Here is a 27,731-nt window from a genome sequence, read left to right as displayed (position 1 = left end):
CCCACGCCCACAAGGCCCTGCACAACACCGGACCAGCATACCTTAACAACCAACTCAGCTTCTACACACCCACCCGACAGCTCCGCTCAGCCAGACTTGCCCTCGCCGTTGTCCCCCGCATCCAGCGAATGACTGCCGGCGGAAGATCCTTCTCCTTCCTCGCTGCCAAGACCTGGACCACCCTCCCTACCCCCCTGCGGCAGACCCAGGACCTGCTCACCTTCAGAAGACTTCTCAAGACCTGGCTCTTCAAGCAGTAGCAGCACCCCCTCCCCTCAGCGCCTTGAGACCATCACAGGTATGTATTGCGCTTTACAAATACAATGATTGATTGATTTATTGATTGTGCAGACAGATGCCTCGGAACATGGCATAGAGGCCATGCTCTCTCACCTAATTTAAGAGGGCCTTGATCAGCCTGTATCCTTCATCAGTAGGAGATGACTTCTCATTGAACATAGGTGGGTAGGATAGAGAGGGATGCCTTTACTCTGATCAAAGTGATACCAAAGGGGATGATGGATGGAGCGCTTGAGCAAAATCAAACACTTACCCCCAGTCAACTGATCTGGGTTTAATCCATCATCTTTCTTTAGCTCAATCCGCCACCCCAGTTCAGACATGGCCTTATACAAATGAGTCTGACCCTGTGCCTCATGGGAACAGTCCAGCCCGAACTGCCAAGCCATGTCTTCCCTGGACCGGAAACAAGCATCCTGGGACCGGTTTTGGGTTCCTAACCCTCATCAGCCAGGCTATCTTAAATCCAGTGGCAAAGTGAGCAAGGGACCCACATCTGGGCATACCCTGCCAACTTAGGGCAAACAAAGCAATACCAAAGCTATCCTGGCTGAGGAGGGCTGAAAGCCCGAAACCGGTCCTAGGATACTTGTTTCTAGTCCAGGGAGGACCTGGTTTGGCAGTTCGTGCTGGACTGATACCATGGGGCACAGGGTCAAGACTGATTTGAATATGGCTGGGTTCAAACTGGAATGGCATGGTGAGCACAAAAACGATAGATTTAGGCCCAGATCTCTCTACTGGGGTGAATGTATGACATTGTTCTTCCACCTCTGTTGACTGATCCACTCTCCTTTCAGTGTCGATCTGTTGTGTTGTGGTACTTGATCAGGCGCCAGGACGCCCCTTGGCTGGGGCAGCTGTGCGCTGAATAAAAGTTATTAACATAACATAACATAACATCTGTCCATCAACTGACATTTTTGCATTTACTGTGATCAAGGCACTGAAAAAGTTAAGATCATACTTGTTTGGTGCTCAATTCTGGGTTCAGACAGACCACAGATGCCACAGATGGTTAATGCAGCTGAGAATCCCAAACTGTTGAGATCGTCCATCTCCCTACAAGGAATGGACTTTACAGTGAAACACCGTCCTGGAACAGACCACACCAACACTGATTGCCTCACTCAGTCCTTCCATCTTAATGAAGAGAACTCCCATAGGGTTGGGTAGCTGTCCCAACTTTCAGGTGGGGGGACACATGTTAGACCTGGCATCCTTTTTTTTTTTTATCCTCATTTTGCGCATGAATGTATAAGGAGTTTGACGGGAGGCCGTGACTTCCAAGATTGTGCCTACACTCTCTCAACATTACTGTCCCGGCAAAGGAGAGTTTCCCTTTGTTGGAATAAGTCAGACTTAGCACTCCTGCATCCTTTACTATAATCAATAATTATTTGTAACAGGGGGGAGAGCTAGCCTTCCTGCCTGGCCACTCGGCAGGAATGATTCCCGTCTGAATTATTGTCACCGCTTTAATCATTGGATTTGTTATGTTTATTCGAGTTCCTTCATTAACTTACGTAGTGAGTGCATGGTAATTTTCCCAGATTTCCAAGAAATTAGATTTTTTAGTGGGCTTTCCTTTCCTATCCATTTTATGTGTTTTTATTATAGAATTTAGCCAGTCCCCATGTATTGGTGGTACTGGTTTAACCCAGTTTAGGCATATCTCCCTTCTTGCAAGTAGCATTAATACAAACAGCAAATTTTCCTGTTTTCTTGTTAACTTCTCCTTACTTAAATCAACCTTGGTGTCAATCCGGAAAATAATTAGAGTTGTACTTACTTCTAGATGTTTTCCCAATACCCGGCATATCGTCTTACCAACTTCCTGCCAAAAGGAGTCAAGGAGGGGGCAGCCTTGGAACATGTGCAGATCGTTCGCCTTTTCTTGCCCGCATTTGGGGCAGGACTTTACGCTGGCTCCTTTGAATTTTGATAGCCTTTTGGGGGTCTAGTATGCCCTGTGTATTGTGAATAAATGGTTTCTCTTCGGGCGGGCTTGTTTTGATGGTTGACCAGCATTTTTATAGTGACCGCTGCCATAAGTTTTGAAGGTCCAGCTCTGTTATGTCTTTCCTCCAGACTGACTCTGGGATCAAGAAATTCTCTTCTCCTGCAGTGATTAGACCCCAATACCATTTTGATATTTCCTTCTTTATTGGGGTGGTCTTCGTCATTTCATTCTCTAGGTCTATTCTTCCCGTTTTTTTTATCCAATAGTGAGCTTGCCCAGCTTGTTAGTTGGTAATATTTAAATGTTGACACCGATGAGTTGGTGATTTCTTCTAGGTGTTCCCATGGTTCTATTGAATTCTCTGTCATCAGCTGGCCCAATTCGTTGATTCCAGCCGCTTTTAGTGGCAATGCCAGGGAATCTTTTAGGCATTCTGGTGTGCCCGGGGAATCCCATATGGGAGCCATAGAGCTGTAGTAAGGAATGTTCAAAGTACTTCCGACTTGATACCATAATGTTGCTGCGTTGCTTAGGATCTTTAATTTTCTTTTTTAAAAGAATTTCGGGCGTCCGAATTTAAATAAAAACTAGTCAGTTTTGTTTGTCAATGTTTGAAGGAATTCAGGATAAAGTTCGTATTTTTTTAATAGGGTCTCGCGTTTTTAAACTGGAATGCCCTGTATTATTCGACGAGATCCGGGCTGGCTATTCCACCTTGTTCTTTTTTCCTCCCTATTTAGTTCCAGGCAATCCTTGACCCTTTAGATGCCCATATGAAACTCGCGATTTCTCCCTGGATCTTCTTCAAAGAGTCTCTCTTAAATTCCAATGGGATGACATTAAAGAGGTAAGTAAATTTGGGAAGTATGGACATTTTTATCATGTTCGATCTTCCCAGGAAGCTTAGTGGTAACCCATCCCATACTTTGAGGAGTTTTTTGGTCTCAAGGGCAATCCTATTGAGGTTTAACTGGGGCACTTTTTCTAGATCCTTGACCAGCGTAATACCCAGGTATTTTATTTTGTCTTTAGAGTATGGGGTATTCTGATGTACGTTCCAGCTCATAGATTCAGTTTTAGCTTAATTGGTCAAGTATCCAGATACTTTGCCAAATTCCGCAATTGTCTTATCTATTGCTGTAAAGATCATTAGGTCGTCCGCGTATAACGCCACCTTTTTGGCCCACTCGCGGTATTTGAAGGGAGTTATTGATCCGTTATTTCTGAGAGTACTTGACAGTGGCTCGATGTAGAGATTGAATAACAACGGTGACAGGGGGCACCCTTGCCTCGTTCCTCTTTGTATGTCGATATTATTGGTGAGGCCCCCGTTGATTAGAATCTTTGCTCTTGGTTTTTTGTAGGTCTCAGACACCAGATGACTAAAGCACTGCCCAAGGTTTTATATGGTAATGACTTTGTTTAGAAAGGACCAGTTGACTCTGCCAAATGCTTTAGCCGCATCAAAAGTAATTATAGTCAGGGGGATCTTTTTGCAGGTCGCTACATCTATTGCGGCAGAGAGCTCATGGGTTATGTCGTATATTTGCCTTCCCTTAATAAATCCCTTTTGGTCCGGGTGGATCAGTTTTGGCATTACAAGGGCCAGTCTCCTTGCTATGATCTGCATAAAGATTTTATAATCGCAGTTCACCAGCGAGATGGGTCTGTAAGATTCACATATTGCAGGGTTTTTCCCTGGTTTTAAAATTATGCTGATAGTTGCGTCGTTCCATGAGTCTGGGATTTTACTCTGATCCTTGTATATTGTGTTTAAAAGCCTTGTTATCGGCGGGGCCAAGATTTCTCTCAAAGCGGAATATAGTTCATTTGGTAGGGCATCAGGACCGGCAGCCTTCCCTCTTTTCAGACCTTTTAGCGTTGTTTTCACTTCCTCAATCGTTATTTCCGCATTTATCTCCTCTTTTTCTTCTTCCGATAGTTTGGGTAGAAGTAAGAGGTCTAAGTACTTTCCAGTTTGTTCTTCTGGTGAGAAGGAGTCTTCCTTGTATAGGTTGGAGAAGAAGTTTTCGAATTCCTGCTTGATTTCCGACTCTTCAGAAGTTAAGCCGCTTTGATTGTTCTGCTGTATGCTAGCTATTTTATTTCTGGTTTGATCGGTTTTTGTTTTCCATGCCAGCAGTTTTCTGCATCCTTCCCCATACTCGTGATCGGCGAGTTTGCTGGCTTCCCACTTCATCTTAACTCTGTTTTCTAGGTAGTCTGCCAGCTTTTCTCTTAATTCCCTTCTTTCCTCCTCCATTGTATCTTTTTTACCTTTATCATTTTCTGCAGTTATCTGTGCATCAATTAAGTTTATAAATGTTTCCATATCTCCAATCTCATGTTTGGTGAGTTTTGTTCTATGAGCTCCCATGCTAATTAGTTTTCCTCTGATAACTGCCTTATATGTGTCCCAAGTGGTTTGGTCTGATGTGCCTACTCGATTGTCCTCAAAGAAGTTGGCTGAGGTTGTACCTAGCTCTCCCGTAGCTTAGGATCTAGTAGTAGAGTGCGGTCAACTGTCCATCTGGATTGTGATTTATTTATTGTAGTTTGTAGAGTGAGTTGTACTGCCGAGTGGTCAGACAGATGTGCTGGTAGATGGTCCATAACTTTAATGTTGCTATGCAGATTTTTGCTTATCATGAAGTAATCGATTCTGGATCTGTATCCTAGTTTTTTATTATGAAGGGTAAAAGGAAACCCATTGTTGCCTTTCTCCTTCCACATATCTATCAAGCCTAGGTCTTTTTTGTAAATACCTAGCCATTCTCTCATCTTGGGTAAATTGGCTTGCCTTCCTGGAGAGGATCTGTCCAATTTTGGATCCAGAATAATGTTGTAGTCACCCCCCAGTAATATCGGAGCAGTTGTTGATAGTAACTCACTGTATAACCTTTGGAGGGGGTTTGGGTCATCGGTATTTGGTCCATAGTATCCTTCTATGGTAAAGGTATTGTCATGTATTCTTACCTTAGCTAAAGCCCATCTGCCTTTGCTATCCAGTACCTTGTGCTCAACTTTTGCATTAAGTGATTTTTTAAAGAGAATTGCAATGCCCTTGACATTGCAGTCTTGGTTGGTACATACATAGGTGTCCACCCAGCTAAGGTTTTTCACTATTTGTTCCCATTCTGCCTTCAAGAGGCGTGTTTCTTGTAGTATGATCACTTCATTATCCACTTCCTTTAGGTATTCAAGTATCCTTCTCCGTCTGCTACTTGTTCTGAGCCAATTAACGTTCCATGAGAGAATTTTGAATTCTTTAGTTGTTGTCATCACGCTTTTTTTTGTTGGTACTTAAGCTTATTTCATTTTTACAGTCCCTGTAAACTCCTTCTATTTTAGATGCTGAGGACATTTTTTCTATTTTTTCCCTAATTTGCTCCCCACCCGTGGTGTCTTTTCTGTTTATTTTTGTATTTTTTTGTGACGTTCATCGATACCCACCCCGAGGAAGCCTCCTATCTTTTTTTTGAGCGGTATTATTCGCCCTTTTTGAGCTCCACGGTTCGCCTTGGTTTCATATTTTTTACTGTCTTAACTTACAGTCGTGGTCCGCAGCTGCTCCTTCATTTGCTCTAAGAAAGTCTCTACCTCACTGGGCTCACTTATATTATGCATTTTGTTTCGCCACATGATCCTCAGCGCAGCGGAGAATTTCATCTGTACTGTGGCTCTGAGGGACTTTAGCTCTTGCATAAATTTTCCTAACTCCCACTGTCTGTCCTGGGTGGCTTTAGACATATCAGAGCGAATCCTGAAGGACCAATTGTCTTTATTTAGGGAGCTGCTTTTTAGACCTTCACTTAAGAGTTTTTCCTTTAGTGTATATGTTTTAAAGTTTATTAAGATCTTCCTTGGTGTCCTTCTCTCTTTACTCTTTCCAAAGGGGTCTCGGTGTACCCTCTGTATGTCGTCAGCCAGGTTTGCCTTTTAGTCCAGGGGAAGTGTTCTTCAAGTAGTGAGATGGTGAATTTCTTAATGCCAGACCCTTCCAGATTTTCTGGTAGGTTTAAGATCCTCAGATTGTTTTTCCTTGCTTGATTTTCTAGTGATTCAAGTTTTTTTTTATACTTCTGTGTGAGTCTCTTAGCTTTCTGATCTCCTTCTGGTTGGTGTCAAGCTTTTTGTTAAGGGTCTCCACCACCGACTAAACTGCTGACACCCTATCGCCCTATGCATTCCGTTTTTGATCCAGGGTCTCACATACCTCCTGAATCTTGGCTTGATTGGTTTCGGACACTGTACATTTTTCTCTCATCTCTCCCAGCACCTTCTCCATGAAGTTTTCCATGAGTTTTCCCGTTTGTTCTCTGATGGAATGAGGGAGAGGAAGACCTAAATTGTCTGTCTGGGGCTCATTTGTATCTGACAGTACAGGACCTTCTGGTACCTCCATTTGTGGGTCTGTGTGAGTATTGTTTTCTATGCTCATTCTCTGAATGTTGTTTCTTGGTTCTTCTGTATGCGGTAGCTCTCTTAAGAGAAGACTACTCTCCGGGGTACGGGTTATGTCTCAAGATGCTGGGGAGTTATCTCTTGCTTGTGTCGGTTGCTGAACTTTAAAAAAAGGATCTCAGCGAGGGGGTACTTTTTACTTTTTGCTCTGTTTGGACCCCTCCTTTTTCAGACCTAGGTTTAGGTTGGCGGTCACGGTTAGCGGTGACTCTCAATTTTCTTTTTGTGCTCACTGGTAGTATCACTTGTTTGGTGGGGGGAAGAAACTTTGCTTGGGGAACTGCCTATTCCTGAGACAGTAACTGGATCTTGTCCTGATCCCTTCTTCGAGCTGCATATTGGATTGAGGATTCCCCTGTTTACTGGATCCTCCTGAACTGCACGTAGGTCAACTAATGCTATGGTTCCCTGGAGGCAGACCCAACTGTGTGATGAGGTGATTGTACATTTTTTGAAGTACATAATTCACCACGCATAGGCCAGGGAACGTATTGGCCATTAGACCAAATAGTCACAATTCTGTGGATATGTCTAGAAACATGTGTCCCTTCTGTGAGAATTGGGGCTCGAGGATTCCAGGGCAAGCTCGATTTACTGGGTACCCATTGTTACAAACTGGGTCATTTGCTTCTTGTGTCCTGGGGCTCCAGATCCCCAAATGTGGCACCAAGTACCCCATTTAGTACTTGACTGTTGTGGTTAATTTGGGATTGCAACCAATACAAGAAGGGGCCCCCTGAGAACGATGTAGGGCAGACCAGCTGGGGAAAAAAAACCAGTTACAATCAAAGGAATGGCTGCCCTATAAGTTTAAATTAATGGCTCAAAATTAGTCCAGAGATTTCAGTTGCGCAATAGTGAGCTCACAACATTTCAAGGCCGCGCCACATCCTGAACAGAACAGGAGATAGGAAGATACAAACATAGTTTTATTTATTTTCTTTTTTCAAAGAATACGTTTTTTACTTTTTTATTTTAGTTACATCATAAAAAAACATTTCATATGACAAGAGTTCAATCATAAAAACAACCCCACATTACCCTAACGTCATTCATTCAAACACAACAGAGTCACCAAACTAACATATCCTCATACAAACCATTCAACACATCCAACTCATAACAGACAATACATCATAATCCAAACAGATCCCACAGTTGTAAACTGAAGATGTCCTGCATTATCCTCTCAGCAAAATGCCGGAGACCCAAGGTGGTAATATCAGGATGGAGAGTGGAAGCGCCAACAAGCGTTTCGGTGCCAGGCCCGATCTACGGCCGCACCTTCATCAGGGCACATACACGAAGGGAAATGAGGGGGCAGACAAAATCGGAAGGCGGCCAATCTATGGTGGACAAGAAAACATTGTGTTGTAATTATGCGATTACAGAATAATTTTTTATCAGAGTTTATATCTTTAAACATTAACACAATCCAAAAATGCATCGAACTATTTTAAACACTAGTGACAAGCTGATTCATGAATTATTATTATATACATCTGATATCACAGTATAAGTAGTGAGCTCAACAATTGCAAACAACTATGCATAACCTAGAAATAAGCAAAATCATCTCCAGCAGATGCTGGCAAGAGCAGGAATCCCTAGAGACTAGACAAAAGATTCATTCACACACATATATATTTTTATAAGCTACACAGCAGATAGAATTAGAGCAGGAGACCTGTGTGCTAAACAAAAACAGGGTAAACAACACATTCATTCATACACAGTTGTTATCTCGGCATTCGCTAAGTTAAATTCATGGCATTAAATCAAAGATATCCGAGGGCGGCAGCAAGGCTCTGCCTGACAAGGAGAGAACAGTTTCAACGAAACATCTATTGCTGCACGTCTTTACCTATGATGACTGCTAAGTCACATTCAAATTTAGGAAAGGGATTCCTTAAAAACTCACTCGTTCGATATTTACCTACACCCGAGACGGGGGATCTAAGGTGAGGAAAAAATACTTCAAACTTAATAGCACGTCACTATTTTCAAGGGGTGCGCGCCAAAGACAGATTTCACTCACGGGGCATTTCTGGGTCCATTCGGGTTCTACAGCACAGAGAGAGAAGGTTGAAAAAATGATTGAAAGAAAATATTCAGCATGACTCAATAGTCCTTCTTTACCGAGTGTCAAAGTAAAAGGACATGGGCCAGGAACACTCACCAATGGGCTCCTGTCGTGTGATGGCAAGTCTTCAAAGATAAGGCAAATCTTTACATCAAGATGACTACGTTCTTATCAGGATAGATTTCAAAGAAAACGAGCCCAGGCTAGCAGTCCGACGAAGATACTGAAACAAAAAGGCAGGCTGGTCAAGTGCTGTCTTTACACTAAAAAGGTCTAATAAGGCAAACACTCCCTAAACGGAGGGATGCAACATGCTACGGACTAATATCGAGAGCGCTATTCTCTGCTCTACAGCTCAATGAGGCCGATAAAAACAACAACAGCCTACCTGCCGTAGGGACAGCTGGTGGATTTACGAGCTCCTCGGTTTCTCCAAAAAGGCCTCAGGGGGAGTCAAAATCAAGGGCTCTGTCGCTAGTATGCTTTAAACGGGAGGGGCCTCGGGGTAATTCAAATTAACCGGTTCAGTGGCTTGTTCACTCTATAAATAGAAAATGAACGAAAGTAACGATCATGGGCGGCTCGCAAATAACAAGCAGCGCATAATGAGGCATGCTACTGCCTTTCGCATTTAGCGGTTCGCCGCAATTCCGAGGTAAACCCTGAAAGGCAAACCCGTGTATCAAGTATTTCAAACAGCAGGGACACATACCTAATAAGCAGAGGCTCCGGCCAGGATAACTCCGTCCTACGTCCTGAGGTAAACAACTGACCTGAGTATTTTCACCTGCATAATGAGTCTAAGGGGGAAACAAACTTATCACTTTTGGTGCCAGCGCCTATCTTTAGGCTCTTGTTTGCTGCGTGAACTGGGGAATCTCCTGCTGGTCCTAATCTGCACCCGCCGGTCCTAATCTGCACCCGCTGAGGTCATCGTCGCCAGAACCGGTCTCTCCCCGCCGCCGCAGCCTTCCACCCAGAGCGCGGCCACTGTAGGGGGGGACCGAGGGGAGCCGGAAACTACATCTCCCAAGCTCCCTTGCGGCCCTGCTGCTGGAGAATATGTGCCAGGAGGCGCTTTAAATTCCACGTCACCCCCCATCTCGCGGGAGCGCGCGGGCAGTGCCGGGCGAATCCCGGGCAAAGGGCGGGCCGTCTGTGGCCGTACGGGGCCAAATGAGGCCAGGCCGGGCCTACCCTCTTTCTGTTTGGCCAGGAATCCTCGGACCTTATCATAGTAAGCCGCCACTGTTCCTCACAATTCCATACTTGACTTCACTTACTGTAAACGTTGTATGACTATATTAACTGCTTGATACCAACGTTATGGTCCATAGTTGTGTAACTAGCTTTGTAGTAACATCTGCTCACATCATGACTTTCCGCGTGTCCAAAGAAAATTCCTCATTAACAGGGGGGATAAAAAGAGGAACTCTGGATAATTATATCTCCAGGGCCACTTCAGAAATAGACAGAGAAATCGCGCTGGCTGAGCGCCGTGCCGAGCGACGTTAACTGTCGAATTTCTCAAATACAAGTCTTCATCTTTGGGCTCAATACAATTAGCCACCTCCCCACAAAATATCAAACAACCAGAAAATGTGGAGCATGAGCTATCTAGCAACGGCAGTATCCCTCTAATTCTGCAAGATGGAACTCCCACTACTAATATAAACGGCGACTTAATTACAAACGCTCCATTATTAGGGATGGAAGAACTATCAGAGACGCATTCGGCGCCAGCAGAGATTGTCCAAAAAGTAAATAAAAGTCGTAACAATAAAACACGAGCCCAACGCTCACCACCTAAAAAAAGAAGGGTGGCGACAGACATGTTGGCAAAAGTGCTAAAATATCTATACCACCAATCGATTTAACTAAGAACCAAGTTATGCGGGACATAACACCTGGTCCCACAATAAATTGACTTTCAGAAGGTTTGTCTTCAGAAGGTCTAATGGAGGCTATGGAACACCTCCTAAAATCCCTCTTGCTACCTCTTATAGAGAGAGTTAAGAGGTTGGAGATCAAATGATTCACCTATTGGAAATCTCCCATGTAAATGAAAAGGCTTCAAAGCAACTTTCTCCACAGGAAAATCGAACTGCATCTAAGTGCCCTACACTGAGACCAACTAAGCCCCAAGGGGAGTGCCTCCCATTAAAATCAGGGCCTGTCCAGACTGCTCCTGTTAGATCGGAGTTATCCCGACAGCCACCCAGAGAGAAAATTCAAAAAGGACCTTCAAAGATTAATATTACCAAAAATACAGTGTCAATTATACGCATACGGATGATCTGGACCGATCACATGCTGGTGAAAATGGTTGTTCCTATGTCTGACCCCCTTTATGTTTCCAAGGACAGAACAGTCCTTAGACGACACTGGAATAAATTAAAACTGGAGGACTTCTATGATCTCTTAGAGAAAGTACCCCTGGGCCCGGTATCCAATGTTGATGATGGTTATGATTCCCTTTGTGCGTGGATTTCCCGCGCTCTCGATGCTTTGGTGCCTCTGGTATGGTCAAAACAGGGCACTAAGGAGCATAGCCCGTGGTATGACGATACCTTAGCATCCCTCAAAAGAGCTTGCAGGCAGGCTGAAAGGCTTTGGAGGAAATCATTTGATCCTGAGCTTAAGGCCTGCTATTTTGCTAAAACAAAGGTTTACCACAAAGCGGTATGCAGAACTCGTGCCGCCTATTACGCTCAAGAGTTTGGGAATAGCCCTAACCCCGCAAAACTCATCTTTAAGGTTTTAAAAGACCTTGTGGCTAAGAGGACTACGGCGGCTGAAATACGCTCAGACTCCCACTGCGAGGGTCTGGCCTCTTTTTTCCTCGAGAAGGTGTTAGCCATATATCGTTCCTTCCCGACAGCCTCGTCTAATTTAGAGCGAGTCTGCTGTATTGTGGGAGATAGTGAGTGTCTTGCCACCTTACCTTCTATGACAAGGGAGGCTTTTGATCACTTGAGCCATAAAATCAAGTCGGGCTCTCCTGCAGATCCGCTTAAACCGGCTCAGCTTAGGACCATGCTGCCGTTCTGCAGCGATCCGGTGTTAACCCTGATTAATCTGTCACTATCCTCAGGGGTAGTTCCTATCAGGTGGAAGCAGGCCGTTGTCACTCCCATACTGAAGAAGGCTAACCTCGATCCTCTCAAACCTGAGAACTATCACCCGATCTCCCTGCTTCCCTGGGCCACAAAAGTTGCTGAGGCCCATGTGAACAGTACCCTAGCTGACCATCTGACCAGAGCTAACATCCTAGACCAAACTCAGAATGGGTTTCGTGCGGGCCACAGCACGGAAACGGCCCTACTTTCCATGGTCAAACACCTACGTTCTGTGCTTGATGCAGGTCGGACAGCTGCACTACTACTATTAGATCTTAGTGCGGCGTTCGACACTGTATCGCACAGGATCTTACTTCAGCGACTGGAGGAAGTAGGAGTCAAGGGCTCGGCCCTATGCTGGTTTCGATCTTTCCTTACGGATCGATCGTTCCAGGTTGCGATTCCACCTGGCAAGTCCAAACCTTACCCGTTGTCCCTGGGGGTCCCGCAGGGGTCTTCGTTGAGTCCCACTCTTTTCAATCTGTACGTGAGACCGCTGTCTGCGGTCGTCAAGCAGTGGGGCCTGACGATGGTCTCATATGCTGATGACACGCAGCTGGCGGTCACGTTGAGTGGAGACTCTGATGTGGAGGCCCTCAGGTTCAGGGATGGTTTGCGTGCCGTGGCCAATTGGATGAACTCTAACTGTCGTCAATTGAAAACCATGAAGACAGAGGTCATGGTGGTCGGCAAACAAGTGGGATTGTGGGGTGATGACTGGTGGCCTTCTGAACTGGGTGTGACCCCCTCTCCGGCTTCGGAGATAAAAAATCTTGGGGTTTGGCTAGATTCAACACTTAGCTTTACCTGCCACACCAAGAGGGTGGCGGCCTCTTGCTATGGCATCATTAGAGGTCTTAGGCCCATATTGAAATTTTTTGATGCCCCCACCAGACAGCTGGTGGTTCAGGCATCAGTACTGTCCCGGCTGGACTATGCCAGCTCGCTCCTGGCCGGCTTAATCAGTCGGAACTTACCCAGCTGCAGCGAGTGCAAAACGCCGCAGCCAGAGTAGTGGTAGGTCTGCCTAGGCGGTGCTCGGTAGCAAAAACGCTGCACTCGCTCCATTGGCTCCCTGTTAAGCAGAGGATTGAATTTAAAGTGCTCTGCCTGGCATTTAAAATTCTCAAAGGCATGTCTCCCCAAATTCTGGCTAATCTTTTAACTTCTTATGTCCCTCTGCGAGCTTTGAGATCGTTAGGCCAGAATTTAGCAGTGGTTCACCGCTTCAGGTTGAGCAGAACCGGCGGCCACTCCTTTCAAGTGTTAGCTGCGAAGTGGTGGAATCTTCTTCCCTGTGAGATCCGGGCTATAGACGACCTTCTCCAGTTCAGGCGCGCCATCAAAGCGCTTCTGTTTGTTTAAAGGCTTGGTTTTTTCTTTACCCATCTCTCTTTGTCTCCTCATAGCGCCAGGACGCCCCTTTGCTGGGGCAGCTGTGCGCTGTATAAATAAAAATAACATAACATAACATAACAATTAAGCCACCCTCATCACACAAGGCCCAATACAATAGCAGACACTATATTGATTTACCCCCTGAAACATCAAATTATGCCATCATCCTGACTGGAGTCCCAGTTTTGGCGGAAGGTAGGATAGAACTCCATGCCAACCTTAAAAACAAAGTTATCTATTGGCTCTGTACTAACAGACCCCTCCCATCACACATAAACGGAGACATATTGTCTGTTAGACGATCTAACTGGGTGGGTCCCCGACCAAAAGACATCGAGGGGAATGTTGTGATAATTAACTTTAGGGTCCATAGAGCCGTTACTCATATTAGTGATTGGTTCCCGGGGAGTGGTGAAGGTGGCATTTCATCCCGCAATTTGAGCTATTTCTACCCTAAAGCTCTGCTGACCCCTTTAAATCCTTCATCAACCTCCAATAGATTCAACTCTTCACAAACCCCCAGTCATAATAATCAAAACTTTGCAACGAGACCCGGTGTTACTAATCTCCCCTCATTCCTCCAACTCCAATGCCCCAACAGGCCCTTTTTTCCTCATGTCAGCAGGCATCGTCATATAAACTCAAGTGTGCGATGGAATATCCCCATACACAATCCATTTGATTCCCTCTCTTGCCTAGATGACAATGAATGACTGGGATTATCAGATTCCCATATAGGATGTATGTATGATCAACTTACCAACCCTATTAGTTTTCATGAGAATACTACAACTAATTCCATTTATATTAATATGGCATCTGAGCCCCCCCAACTGACATCGGGGGATAATTCCGTAGCACAACCAGACCCGATTTCTAGCAAAGCGGACCATCACGTGCCTCCGCAAAGTGGTATTATGTAAACAATTGTAGATGTTCCTATAGATAATGGGGAGATGAGAGGTCCTATAGACAATAGGGACATGGGAGTTTCAAAACAAACTGACACCCACTTAGAATTGATATTTTGAAATGTGGCAGGACTGCGCACAAAGATACACTTACCCTCTTGGCTCTCTGGTATCCAACAACATAATATTCTTTCAAGAAACCTGGCTGACCACCTCTCTCCATCTTCAAGGCTTCAAAACATATAAATCCTTTGCCCAACCCTCTGCTTCTGGCAGAGCAAAAGGTGGCCTAGTAATATATATTTCTAACGACTTCCAAAGTGCGGGTATAAAGGAATTAATTCATGCCTCTAACTTCCAAATTATTAAAATAACACCTAACAAAAAATCTATGTATTATATAATTAATTTCTACAATAATCTAACGTCCCAAGATGTACTCCCTGTCTTGGAAGAAATGTTCCTCTTCCTACTGGAAGAACTGGAAACCCATACGTGCAAACCATTTAATTTGATTTGTGGTGGGGACTTTAACCTAAGCCTATGCAAGGACAGTGGCACTAAAAAATGCGGAATTGTGGATGAGGTTGGGACTAACTTAACCCACTTCCCACATACCAGTACAGGGAATCGCTTAATGGAGATCCTATTTAACTTGGAACTCAGATTTTCAAATGAGCTTGTAGTTCCATCAGTAGCCTTTTTTCCAACATTTAATGGCAGAGGTTTCTCTAGCCTAATCGATTTCATTCTAGTTTCACAAAATATGATAAAGCAAATGTCTAGTTTTAGTACCGGAAATAATCCCAGTAGTGACCATTTCCCTAACACTATGATTATCATAGTACCTGACTCACGCAAACAGTGCAATCTACCCACTCTATTAACTCAAGAGGCATTGAGGGTGGACAAATTGAACGGTTATACTATAAAATGGGAAAACACCGATCCCGCTGAAATCACTACTAAAGTGCTTAGACGTACACTTCCACAAGTGGAAATATGCCTTGACCCTGATTCTGCATCAAACCAAATTTTAGCTAGCTTTCTTGTAATTACCAACACTATTAAAGATGAACTCTTACGTAAAATCAAGGGTAACAAGAAACCTAAAAGGGGCTGGTTTAATCCCGCAACTAGGAGTGCCTATTCTCTCCTAAAGAACGCACTGCGTAGGTTTGTCAGAGATAAAGAAGAAATTATAAAACTTAGAAGGGACTATAACCAGGCACTAAAAAAGTATAAACTAGACATCAAAAAAGGCTTATGGGATAAATTGCATCAGAGTTGTGTCCTGAAGGACACTACTACATTCTGGCAAACTGTCAAAACCCCCGTTTTATTTGATTCAACCACAATCCCCCAAATTGTAGTGGCAGTGGATGAAACTGTTTGGGTTAGCCACTTTTCTAAGATCTTTGGGCTTATAGATGGTACCATACAGGAGCATACTGACCCACCAGAGAGAAGCAATCCATCCAATCGCTTAAACCCACACCAATCCTTAGTTTTGAACACAAGGAAGTAGTTACTGCCCTGATGGCCTCTAAATGCGGGAAAGCTCCAGGCCCTGATGGGGTCCCTGTGGACATTTTTAAACACAACTTAGACCTATGGTCCCCAATCCTTACCAGGGTCTTTGAAGCAGTAACTAAAATAGGCCCAATTAAATCACGGAAAACCTCAATTTTGCTCCCCATATTTAAAAAAGGGGATCGTAATAACCCTGCCTGCTACAGACCAATTTCCTTAATGGATGCAACCGGAAAAGTTGCAGGGCGCCTAGTTCTTCAAAGACTTCAAAACTGGGCAACCAATAACCAAATATTATCAGATTTACAGTATGGATTTCGTGAAGGCCTGGGGACTGTGGAACAGGCGCTGAACCTCTCCCTAATAATGGGTAAAAATGTGGGGGCAAAAAAGGGAAAGCTGCATCTTGCCTACGTCGACCTGTCGGCAGCGTTCGACTGTGTCTCTCACGGGAAGCTATGGAAAACTTTTCTTAATATAGGTGTAGATCCACCATTAGTCCACTTCATGCAAGACCTATACTTAGACGCATCAGCCAAAGTAAGATATGGTTCCGCTGGAGAGCTTACCACACCATTTGCTGTGGTGAAGGGAGTCAGACAGGGTGGTGTTCTGGCTCCCTTCCTTTTTAATCTCTACACAAATGGACTGGAGGCGTCAATGCTAGAAGGGTCTCAGGATCTCCCCATGATTGACCGTCGTCCAATTCCCGCATTGCTTTACGCGGATGGCGCGGTCATCATGGTGCCGACTCCCTGTCAGTTGCAATCCCTTCTTAATAGATACTTTCAATTTATGGCAAGCTTAGATCTTAAGGTTAACATAAAGAAAACATTTGTTATGCATGTAGGAAAAAATACAAGGCAATCAAAAGGTATTTATATTAATAACTCTAAACTAGAATGCACAAACTCCTACCCCTACCTGGGAATTTTGATCGACAATAAGTCAAACTGGTGACCAGCTCTGAAAGCCAGAAAACTGTCATTCCTTAGAACCACTACAGCGTTGGTAACATTTGCACGGAATCTGGGACAGCGCCCTCCTCGGGAGATGCTCCAGATTTATCAAGCAAAATGCTGTTCAGTGGCATTATATGGAGCAGGGGTATGGGGTTTTGTTGCAACCGATACCATCCAAAAGGTGGAAAATTGCTACATAAGATATCTTTTGGCTGTTCCTAAAAGCTCGCCGACTTACGGTTGCCACTTGGAACTAGGTTTGGATTATTTATCTGACATCATTGCTATCCAACCAATACTTTTATGGCACCGTATATGGCAAACAAGGGAATGTAATTTGACTCGCTCTCTGATTACAGACTGCCTAGCCTTAGAAAACTGGAAAAGTATTGCATGGTTGGCCTACGGCTGTAAATTCCTGATAGATATAAACTTGGAATCCTACTTTTTACATCCAGAAACTATTGTAGAATTTTCACGTGTAAATCTGAAAACTTTATGCTTATCACACCTACGTGAGCTTCGATTGACTAAAGGAGCTCTAAGGCTTCAAATGTTCATCTTTTAGCAGTTCAGATTTCATATGGGATCCAGCCTTATCTATTATTTACTATTACAGACTATGAGAAATACTTATTGACACAGTTTCGTTTCAGCATTTTCCATCGATTGTTAACATTTCCTAAGAAAAATGACTGGTCTGCCAACCTCTCTCACTGCCCCTGTGACGAGCAATCTGAGCAATCACTTTTGCATGCAACCTTTTTCTGTAGTCTCTATGAACATCCGCGGAGGCAGTGGATTATCCCTTTAATAAAATACATGGGACTGCGCCACTGTCGCCCGGCGCTTCTAGCTTTACAATGCCTAGACACAGAATTTAGTGTTAAACCTATAGCCTGTTTTTTAAAAGCATGCATTAAATATCGCAAAGTCTATGATTAATTTGAAAAAGAGGGACCGTTGTACTGGCACCTAACAAATTTAGAGCCTTTAGTGAGCATGGCTCTTTTAGTACTAGTACTTGTACACTATGTTCTCAGTAACTGTTACCTTACCGTGTTCTTAAAAACTTGTTTCTATCCTATATGTGACGTTTACCATCAGTCCCCCAAGATACCTATTCTAAACGCTTAAAATTGGTCCTGCTGTATAGTATACCATGTACATATTGTGTAATATTTTAAATGGTTTTTATAATGTACAATATATCTGCTATTTTTGTACTTTTATGGATATGCTTTCTTATCCGAATAAAGTTTTAATTGATTGAGTCTAAGGCTTCTGAGCGTGGTGCAACCCGTGTGTTGGTGGCTATAATGCCCTCCTAATGGGGCTGGGTCAGTGTACTACTGGCCAATTGTTTGAGGCAGGACAAGACCCTTGGCAGGCTTGTCACCTACTCGTTTTGGCACCAAATGAGGAAGGCCTCAGATGGGTGCCACAGGTTTTTACCTACCAGACAGGCCAGTGGCAAGACAGGGAGAAAGTGTGAGGCCCCCATGCAACCTTTGACTGCAATTGGCACCTCTTTAGAAAGGATGTGCATCAACATCATTGGGTCGCTGGACCCCAAGACAGCCATGGGCAGCAGGTTCATCCTTGCCTTGATGGACCATGCCACCCAGTACCAAATATGTGTTCCTCTAGGGACTGTGACTGTGCCCAGTTGCAGGGTACTGATGGGGATCTTTACCTGTCTGGATTTTCCCAAGTAGATGGTATCTAACCAGGGCACCATCTCCATGAGGGTACATAAAGGCCATGTGTAATGGGTGTTGGGTAACCTACAATTCTCCACTCCTTACCACTCACAAATGAATGGAATTGTTGAAAGGTTCATCGGAACCCTAAAGGGCATGATTATGGGCCTACCAGAGCACATGAGATAGAAATGGGATGTCTTCCTGCCATGCCTTTTGTTTGCCTTTAGGGAGCTACCAAAACAGGGGGTTGGCTTAGCCCATTTGAACTCAGTTTGATGAAGGAGACCTGGGGCAAGGTCCCAGGAGAAGTCCCTCCAGGATGTGGTCAGCAAAAGACTAGCACTCCGCAAACAGAGAACACACTTCTGGGACCTCGCACAGAAGAATCTGGAAGCCAGCCAATAGGATATGAAATGGTGGTATGACAAGAATGCCACTCTGGGCGAGTAACACATTTCAGTCACATCAAAAAGTCTGGATGATGGAGCCAGTTTAGCCCAGGGTCCTTCAATACCTCTGGCTTGAGATGAAGGAGCGCATGAGTGATGTCACTGATTTGGTGGACCTCAAGACTTCACGGAACCCTTTGAGGGTCCTTCATGTCAACTGCCTCACGCCCCACTTTGAAAGGTCTGAGCTAACCATGCTCCTAGCTAGTGATGATGGGATGAAACAGGAGAGTTAAGCTCTCACCATCCTCCTTTCTGCTAAGGAGCAGGATGAGTCAGTCAAGAGTGTCAGCCTCTCCCCTATTCTGACCCTAGACCATCAGAGAGACAGCTGCCAGTTACTCGTGCCGTGCGCCTATTTTTTGCCTGTTTTTCTCCCTTATCCCATTGAATTAATAAGTTACACAAAGGTGGGGCTGCAGAGACTAATAAACGAAACTGCTCTATACACTTCATCTCACAGGTTAAAGGTCAACTTAAAGAAGTCAAAAACAATGCTGTTGTCACGGGGGTTAGCAGCGCAACCTTTATTGAGTATAGAAGGGTCTGTATTAGAATCCTTTTCATAGTATAGATATCTTGGTGTCATACTAGACGCTAGGGGGTCGGGTAAGAATCATTGGGCTGCACTGCAGAGAAAAAATAACTCACTTACTGCAGCATTCACAACCCTAAAGAATAACTTAAAAGGCCTTTTCCTCAAACCATTACTAGAAGTAATGTCAGTCTGACATATGGAGCAGAGACTTTTACAGGACATGCTGATAATATTATAGACAAGCTGGTGACAGGTACCTATTGTCGCTTGTTTCATCTCCCTCAGCAGACATCACCAGCGCAAATTTGACTTGAATTTGGCCTTAGACGACAGAACTAAAACAGTTTAGGGGCATATTTGAAATGTTTCCACAAACTGAGACAGGATAATAACTCAACGCTGATGACAGTGATTTGGGAGGTGCTAAGTGACAACAAACATAAACAGGCTAACAAATACTTCAAATTGGCTATAGATGTTTTTAAGGCTCAACTATTATGGGCTTTACTCCTTTCACAGGTGGCATTTAACGAAGTGATGAATTGGTGCAGCAAAATTTTTTTCTTGCAGTTGGATAAAGCAGTATTGGCAAAAAGAGCCCATGCATGGACAGTGATTGCTTCCTATGGTATGCTGTAAGCTCAGAGCTATCTAGGGGTTCTAAATAGCCAAAGGGCCAATTTGAAATGTATGCATCTCTGGTTAGGCAACAGCCTATTCCGTGGGCACAGCCCAACGTGGAAAAAACCGAGTGGTAATAGGGCGTGTGGATGTGCCGCCTGTGTCACCATAACAGAGAAGATATTTGTCATATCATCTCTAGTTGCCCGGGCTATTAGTGGAACATAGGAGGCTGCTTAAGCAGGATTTTAATAGTCAATTTGTCCATCATGTCCACAAGCAGTCATTGCCAGCCTGCAGGGAGAAGGTTTACAATTCACTGGCTGACTTTTGAAGTTCATAGAAATATCAGAGAGGAATTGACTAATAGTGATCAATGAAGAGATTTTTTAGTACTTATGAATTGAGGAATGGTAGTTTTTATTATGTGTTTTTTAAATAAAGGCTCGGGATTGGTTACGCATGAAAGGTAAGAAAATTGCATTAAGAGGTTTTATTTTATGAAATGCTAAAAAAGTGTATTAAAATGTTTTTTACTGTAAGTTTGTATTTACTGACCAATACATTTTTTCATTCATTAATTCATTCATTCATTCATACATGGTGTACTCATGATATTGATACTAGAGGCAGCATGCTTGTAAAGTATGCACTTTACGGTTTTTTAACAAGGTGAGAGCCAGCATTAGGGAAGAGATCTCCATGATGCTGGTGTTAAGGGGTTATTGAACCCTCAAACAACCCTTTGTCCAGCACAGTGGTGTTGGTCCCTAAGGCTGCCCCTCCAGGTGTCACACCCAAACGTAGGTTCTGTATGGACTATTGTGGGCTCAATGTGATCACCAAGATTGACGCACACCCCATCACCCAAATTGATGAGCTTATAGGTCAGATTGGAGCTGCCAAGTTCCTCAACACGTTTGATTAAACATCTGAGTACTGGCTTATTTCCTTGAACCAATGTGGGTACAAATAGGTCTGTGTTCTCTACCCCAGAAGAATGCCCCAGCCACCTTCCAGAGGTTGGTCAACCAGATCGTACATAATTTTAGAGAACTTCAGTGCTGCCTACTTAGATGACATTGTAGTCTTCAGTTTTAGCTGGTAGTGCCACCTGTGTAACCTCAAGGAAGCGTTTCAAGCTCTTTTGAAGGCAGACCTGACCATCAAGGCCAATAAGTGCCAGATAGGGCAGCGCTCAAGGGTGTGTTTGGGTCACTAAGTGGGAGCTGGCGAGGTGTAGCCTCTCCAGGCAAGATTGAAACTATTCTGGCTTGGGAACCCCCCAAGACCCAGACAGAGATAAGAGCCTTTTTAGGCCTTACTGGTTATTACATGAGATTTGTCAAGGGATATGGCACCATTCTTGCCCCTTAACACAGCTTACTTCAAAGAAGCAGCCACATCAGGTGAGCTGGACAGATGCATGCCAGAAAGATTTTGAGACCCTAAAGGAGGCCATTTACATAGTACCCATGCTTAAAGCCCCTGCCTTCTCCTAAGAATTAATTACGCACCACCACACCCAACAGCTACCCCGTCGCTGCTGTAGCAAAGTCACCGAGGGCCAGCTGGCCACCACCCTCGCCCTGAACCCACCCACCGAACCCACTGACCCAGACGCTGCCTCCGCAACCTCCAACAGTGGATCAACGACTGCGCCAACACCCTCGCCCCGCTCAAGAAACCCTCCAACAGCCGCACCAGCAAGAAAGCCACCTGGTTCACCAAAGAACTCCAGACCTCCAAACACACCTGCTGGAAACTGCTGAAGAAGTGGATCCACGAATAAACAGCAGACAGCCACGCAGCCCACAAGGACGCCACCCGTAGACACCACCACCTCATTAGACTCGCCAAGAGATCTGCCTTCAAAACCTGCCTGGACAACAATTCACACGACAGCAAAGAGCTCTTCAGCATCGTGAAAGAACTCTCCAACCCCAGCGCCAACGCCAAAGACATCCCACACTCACAAGAACTCTGCGACTCGCTGGCTACCTTCTTCCACCACAAGATCACCGAAATCCACAACAGCTTCAACACATACCACCCCGACAACTCCAGATCCCCACCGCACCAGCGTACCCCACCCGCATCCACAGCCTGACCTCTTGGACCACCGTCAACGACGATGAAACCCACAAGACCATGAACTCCATCCACTAAGGTTCACTGTCAGACCCCAGTCCTCATCACATATTCAACAAAGCTGACGCAGCCATTGCACCCCAACTTCGGAAAGTGATCAACACCTTGTTTAAGACAGCCACATTCCCAGAAAACTGGAAGCACGCCGAGATCAACGCCCTCCTCAAGAAATCCAAGGTGGACCCCAAGGACCAGCAAAGGTGACTGAGAAAATAGTCAACATGCAACTGACCCAATACCTCAAAGACAACAACATCCTGGACCCGTCCCAGTCCGGATTCCGGAGAAACCACAGCACTGAGACAGCCCTCATCGCCGCCACAGATGACATAAGGGACCAACTGAACAACGGCGAAACATCAGCCCTCATCCTCCTGGACCTGTCAGCCACCTTCGACGTGGTCTGCCACTGCACACTAAAATCACACCTGCAAGAAGCCAGAATCCAAGAGAAGGCCCTGGAATGGACCACATCTTTCCTCTCCGGCAGAACCCAGAGTGTCCGCCTCCCCCCTTTCTGCTCCAAAGCCAACGTCATCATCTGGGGCGTACCCCAAGGATCCTCCCTCAGCCCAACGCTGTTCAACATCTACATGGCCCCCCTCGCCCACGTTGCCCGCCAGTATGACCTCAGCATCATCTCCTACGCCAACGACAAACTGCTGATCCTCTCCCTCACCAAGGACCCACACACCGCCAAAACCAACCTCCACGAGGGAATGAAGGCCGTTGCAGAATGGATGAGGAACAGCCGACTGAAGCTGAACTTGGACAAGACAGAAGTCCTAGTCCTCGGTTCCACCTCCTCAGCTTGAGACAACTCCTGGTGGCAGAACAGCACCGACACCCACGGACCACGCATGCAACCTGGGTACCATCCTTAACTCTTCCCTCTCCATGTCGAAGCAGGTCAACACCGTCTCCTCCTCCTGCTACAACACCCTCCACATGCTCAGCAGGATCTACACATGCATCCCCACCGAAACAAGAAGAACGGTGACCCAGGCCCTCTTCAGCAGCAGGTTGGACTAAGGCAACGCACTCTAAGCAGGTAACCCGACCAAACACTGGCGACAACCCGCAACGTATCCAAAATGCCTCCACCCGACTGATCCTTAACGTCCCTCGCTGCAGCCACATCACCCCCCACCTGGAAGACCTACACTGGCTCCCCATCAAGCTACTCACCCACGCCCACAAGGCCCTGCACAACACCGGACCAGCATACCTTAACAACCAACTCAGCTTCTACACACCCACCCGACAGCTCCGCTCAGCCAGACTTGCCCTCGCCGTTGTCCCCCGCATCCAGCGAATGACTGCCGGCGGAAGATCCTTCTCCTTCCTCGCTGCCAAGACCTGGACCACCCTCCCTACCCCCCTGCGGCAGACCCAGGACCTGCTCACCTTCAGAAGACTTCTCAGGACCTGGCTCTTCGAGCAGTAGCAGCACCCCCTCCCCTCAGCGCCTTGAGACCATCACAGGTATGTATTGCACTTTACAAATACTATGATTGATTGATGTATTGATTGTGCAGACAGATGCCTCGGAACATGGCATAGAGGCCATGCTCTCTCACCTAATTTAAGAGGGCCTTGATCAGCCTGTATCCTTCATCAGTAGGAGATTACTTCTCATTGAACATAGGTGGGTAGAATAGAGAGGGATGCCTTTACTCTGATCAAAGTGATACCAAAGGGGATGATGGATGGAGCGCTTAAGCAAAATCAAGCACTTACCCCCAGTCAACTGATCTGGGTTTAATCCATCATCTTTCTTTAGCTCAATCCGCCACCCCAGTTCAGACATGGCCTTATACAAATGAGTCTGACCCTGTGCCTCATGGGAACAGTCCAGCCCGAACTGCCAAGCCATGTCTTCCCTGGACCGGAAACAAGCATCCTGGGACCGGTTTCGGGTTCATATCCCTCATCAGCCAGGCTATCTTAAATCCAGTGGCAAAGTGAGCAAGGGACCCACATCTGGGCATACCCTGCCAACTTAGGGCAAACAAAGCGATACCAAAGCTATCCTGGCTGAGGAGGGCTGAAAGCCCGAAACTGGTCCTAGGATACTTGTTTCTAGTCCAGGGAGGACCTGGTTTGGCAGTTCGTGCTGGACTGATACCATGGGGCACAGGGTCAAGACTGATTTGTATATGGCTGGGTTCAAACTGGAATGGCATGGTGTGGCATGGTGAGCACAAAAATGAAGTGAATGTATGACATTGTTCTTCCATCTGTCCATCAACTGACATTTTTGCATTTACTGTGATCAAGGCACTGAAAAAGTTAAGATCATACTTGTTTGGTGCTCACTTCTGGGTTTAGACAGACCACAGATGCCATAGATGGTTAATGCAGCTGAGAATCCCAAACTGTTGAGATCGTCCATCTCCCTACAAGGAATGGACTTTACAGTGAAACACCGTCCTGGAACAGACCACACCAACACTGATTGCCTGACTCAGTCCTTCCATCTTAATGAAGAGAACTTTCATAGGGTTGGGTAGCTGTCCCAACTTTCAGGTGGGGGGACACATGTTAGACCTGGCATCCTTTTTTTTTATCCTCATTTTGCGCATGAATGTATAAGGAGTGTGTCGGGAGGCCGTGACTTCCAAGATTGTGCCTACACTCTCTCAACATTACTGTCCCGGCAAAGGAGAGTTTCCCTTTGTTGGAATAAGTGAGACTTAGCACTCCTGCATCCTTTACTATAATCAATAATTCTTTGTAACAGGGGGGAGAGCTAGCCTTCCTGCCTGGCCACTCTGCAGGAATGATTCCCGTCTGAATTATTGTCACCGCTTTAATCATTGGATTTGTTATGTTTATTCGAGTTCCTTCATTAACTTACGTAGTGAGTGCATGGTAATTTTCCCAGATTTCCAAGAAATTAGATTTTTTAGTGGGCTTTCCTTTCCTATCCGTTTTATGTGTTTTTATTATAGAATTTAGCCAGTCCCCATGTATTGGTGGTACTGGTTTAACCCAGTTTAGGCATATCTCCCTTCTTGCAAGTAGCATTAATACAAACAGCAAATTTTCCTGTTTTCTTGTTAACTTCTCCTTACTTAAATCAACCTTGGTGTCAATCCCGAAAATAATTAGAGTTGTACTTACTTCTAGATGTTTTCCCAATACCCGGCATATCGTCTTACCAACTTCCTGCCAAAAGGAGTCAAGGAGGGGGCAGCCTTGGAACATGTGCAGATCGTTCGCCTTTTCTTGCCCGCATTTGGGGCAGGACTTTACGCTGGCTCCTTTGAATTTTGATAGCCTTTTGGGGGTCCAGTATGCCCTGTGTATTGTGAATAAATGGTTTCTCTTCGGGCGGGCTTGTTTTGAGGGTTGACCAGCTTTTTTATAGTGACCTCTGCCATAAGTTTTGAAGGTCCATCTCTGTTATGTATATCCTCCAGACTGACTCTGGGATCGAGAAATTCTCTTCTCCTGCAGTGATTAGACCCCAACACCATTTTGATATTTCCTTCTTTATTGGGGTGGTCTTCGTCATTTCATTCTCTAGGTCTATTCTTCCCGTTTTTTTATCCAATAGTGAGCTTGCCCAGCTTGTTAGTTGGTAATATTTAAATGTTGACACCGATGAGTTGGTGATTTCTTCTAGGTGTTCCCATGGTTCTATTGAATTCTCTGTCATCAGCTGGCCCCATTTGTTGATTCCAGCCGCTTTTAGTGGCAATGCCAGGGAATCTTTTAGGCATTCTGGTGTGCCCGGGGAATCCCATATGGGAGCCATAGAGCTGTAGTAAGGAATGTTCAAAGTACTTCTGACTTGATACCATAATTTTGCTGCGTTGTTTAGGATCTTTAATTTTCTTTTTTAAAAGAATTTCGGGTGTCCGAATTTAAATAAAAACTAGTCAGTTTTGATTGTCAATGTTTGAAGGAATTCAGGACCAAGGGCCCGATTCACAGAATGAACTTAAGACTAAATCCTAAACTTACTACTATTTGGTATTCACAGAATGCACTTACTACTTTCGGGATTCACAGAGTGAACTTACTACTTTCGGGATTCACAGAATAAACTTACTACTTTCGGTATTCACAGAATAGATTTAAGACTACTAACTCTAAGTCCGAAATCGGGGAGTAAATTCCGGCCCGGAGGCGGAGCTTCCGGGTTGGGGGCGGAGCTTACGGCCCGGAGGCGGAGCTTCCGGCCCGGAGGCGGAGCTTGCGGCCCAGAGTTGGAGATTTCAGCATGGCAAAAATCCCCACCTCCAGGCCGGAAGCTCCGCCTCCGGGACGCAAGCTCCGCCCCAAGCCGGAAGCTCCGCCTCCGGGCCGGAATTTACTCCCCGATTTCGGACTTAGAGTTAGTAGTCTTAAATCTATTCTGTGAATACCGAAAGTAGTAAGTTTATTCTGTGAATCCTGAAATTAGTAAGTTCACTCTGTGAATCCCGAAAGTAGTAAGTGCATTCTGTGAATACCAAATAGTAGTAAGTTTAGGATTTAGTCTTAGGTTCATTCTGTGAATCAGGCCCCAAGTTCGTATTTTTTTAATAGGGTCTCGCGTTTTTAAACTGGAAAGCCCTGTATTATTCGACGAGATCCGGGCTGGCTATTCCACCTTGTTCTTTTTTCCTCCTTATTTTGTTCCAGGCAATCCTTGACCCTTTAGATGCCCATATGAAACTCGCGATTTCTCCCTGGATCTTCTTCAAAGAGTCTCTCTTAAATTCCAATGGAATGACATTAAAGAGGTAAGTAAATTTGGGAAGTATGGACATTTTTATCATGTTTGATCTTCCCAGGAAGCTTAGTGGTAACCCATCCCATACTTTGAGGAGTTTTTTGGTCTCAAGGGCAATCCTATTGAGGTTTAACTGGGGCACTTTTTCTAGATCTTTGACCAGCGTAATACCCAGGTATTTTATTTTGTCTTTAGAGTATGGGGTATTCTGATGTACGTTCCAGCTCATAGATTCAGTTTTAGCTTCATTGGTCAAGTACCCAGATACTTTGCCAAATTCCGCAATTGTCTTATCTATTGCTGTAAAGATCATTAGGTCGTCCGCGTATAACGCCACCTTTTTGGCCCACTTGCGGTATTTGAAGGGAGTTATTGATCCGTTATTTCTGAGAGTACTTGACAGTGGCTCGATGTAAAGATTGAATAACAACGGTGACAGGGGGCACCCTTGCCTCGTTCCTCTTTGTATGTCGATATTATTGGTGAGGCCCCCGTTGATTAGAATCTTTGCTCTTGGTTTTTTGTAGGTCTCAGATACCAGATGACTAAAGCACTGCCCAAGGTTTTATATGGTAATGACTTTGTTTAGAAAGGACCAATTTACTCTGTCAAATGCTTTAGCCGCATCAAAAGTAATTATAGTCAGGGGGATCTTTTTGCAGGTCGCTACATCTATTGCGGCAGAGAGCTCATGGGTTATGTCGTATATTTGCCTTCCCTTTAGAAATCCCTTTTGGTCCGGGTGGATCAGTTTCGGCTTTAGAAGGGCCAGTCTCCTTGCTATGATCTGCATAAAGATTTTATAAT

Source organism: Lissotriton helveticus, chromosome 8 (assembly GCF_964261635.1).
Source record: "Lissotriton helveticus chromosome 8, aLisHel1.1, whole genome shotgun sequence".
NCBI classification, from domain to species: Eukaryota; Metazoa; Chordata; class Amphibia; order Caudata; family Salamandridae; genus Lissotriton; species Lissotriton helveticus.
Note: the sequence above shows the minus strand (reverse complement) of the source record.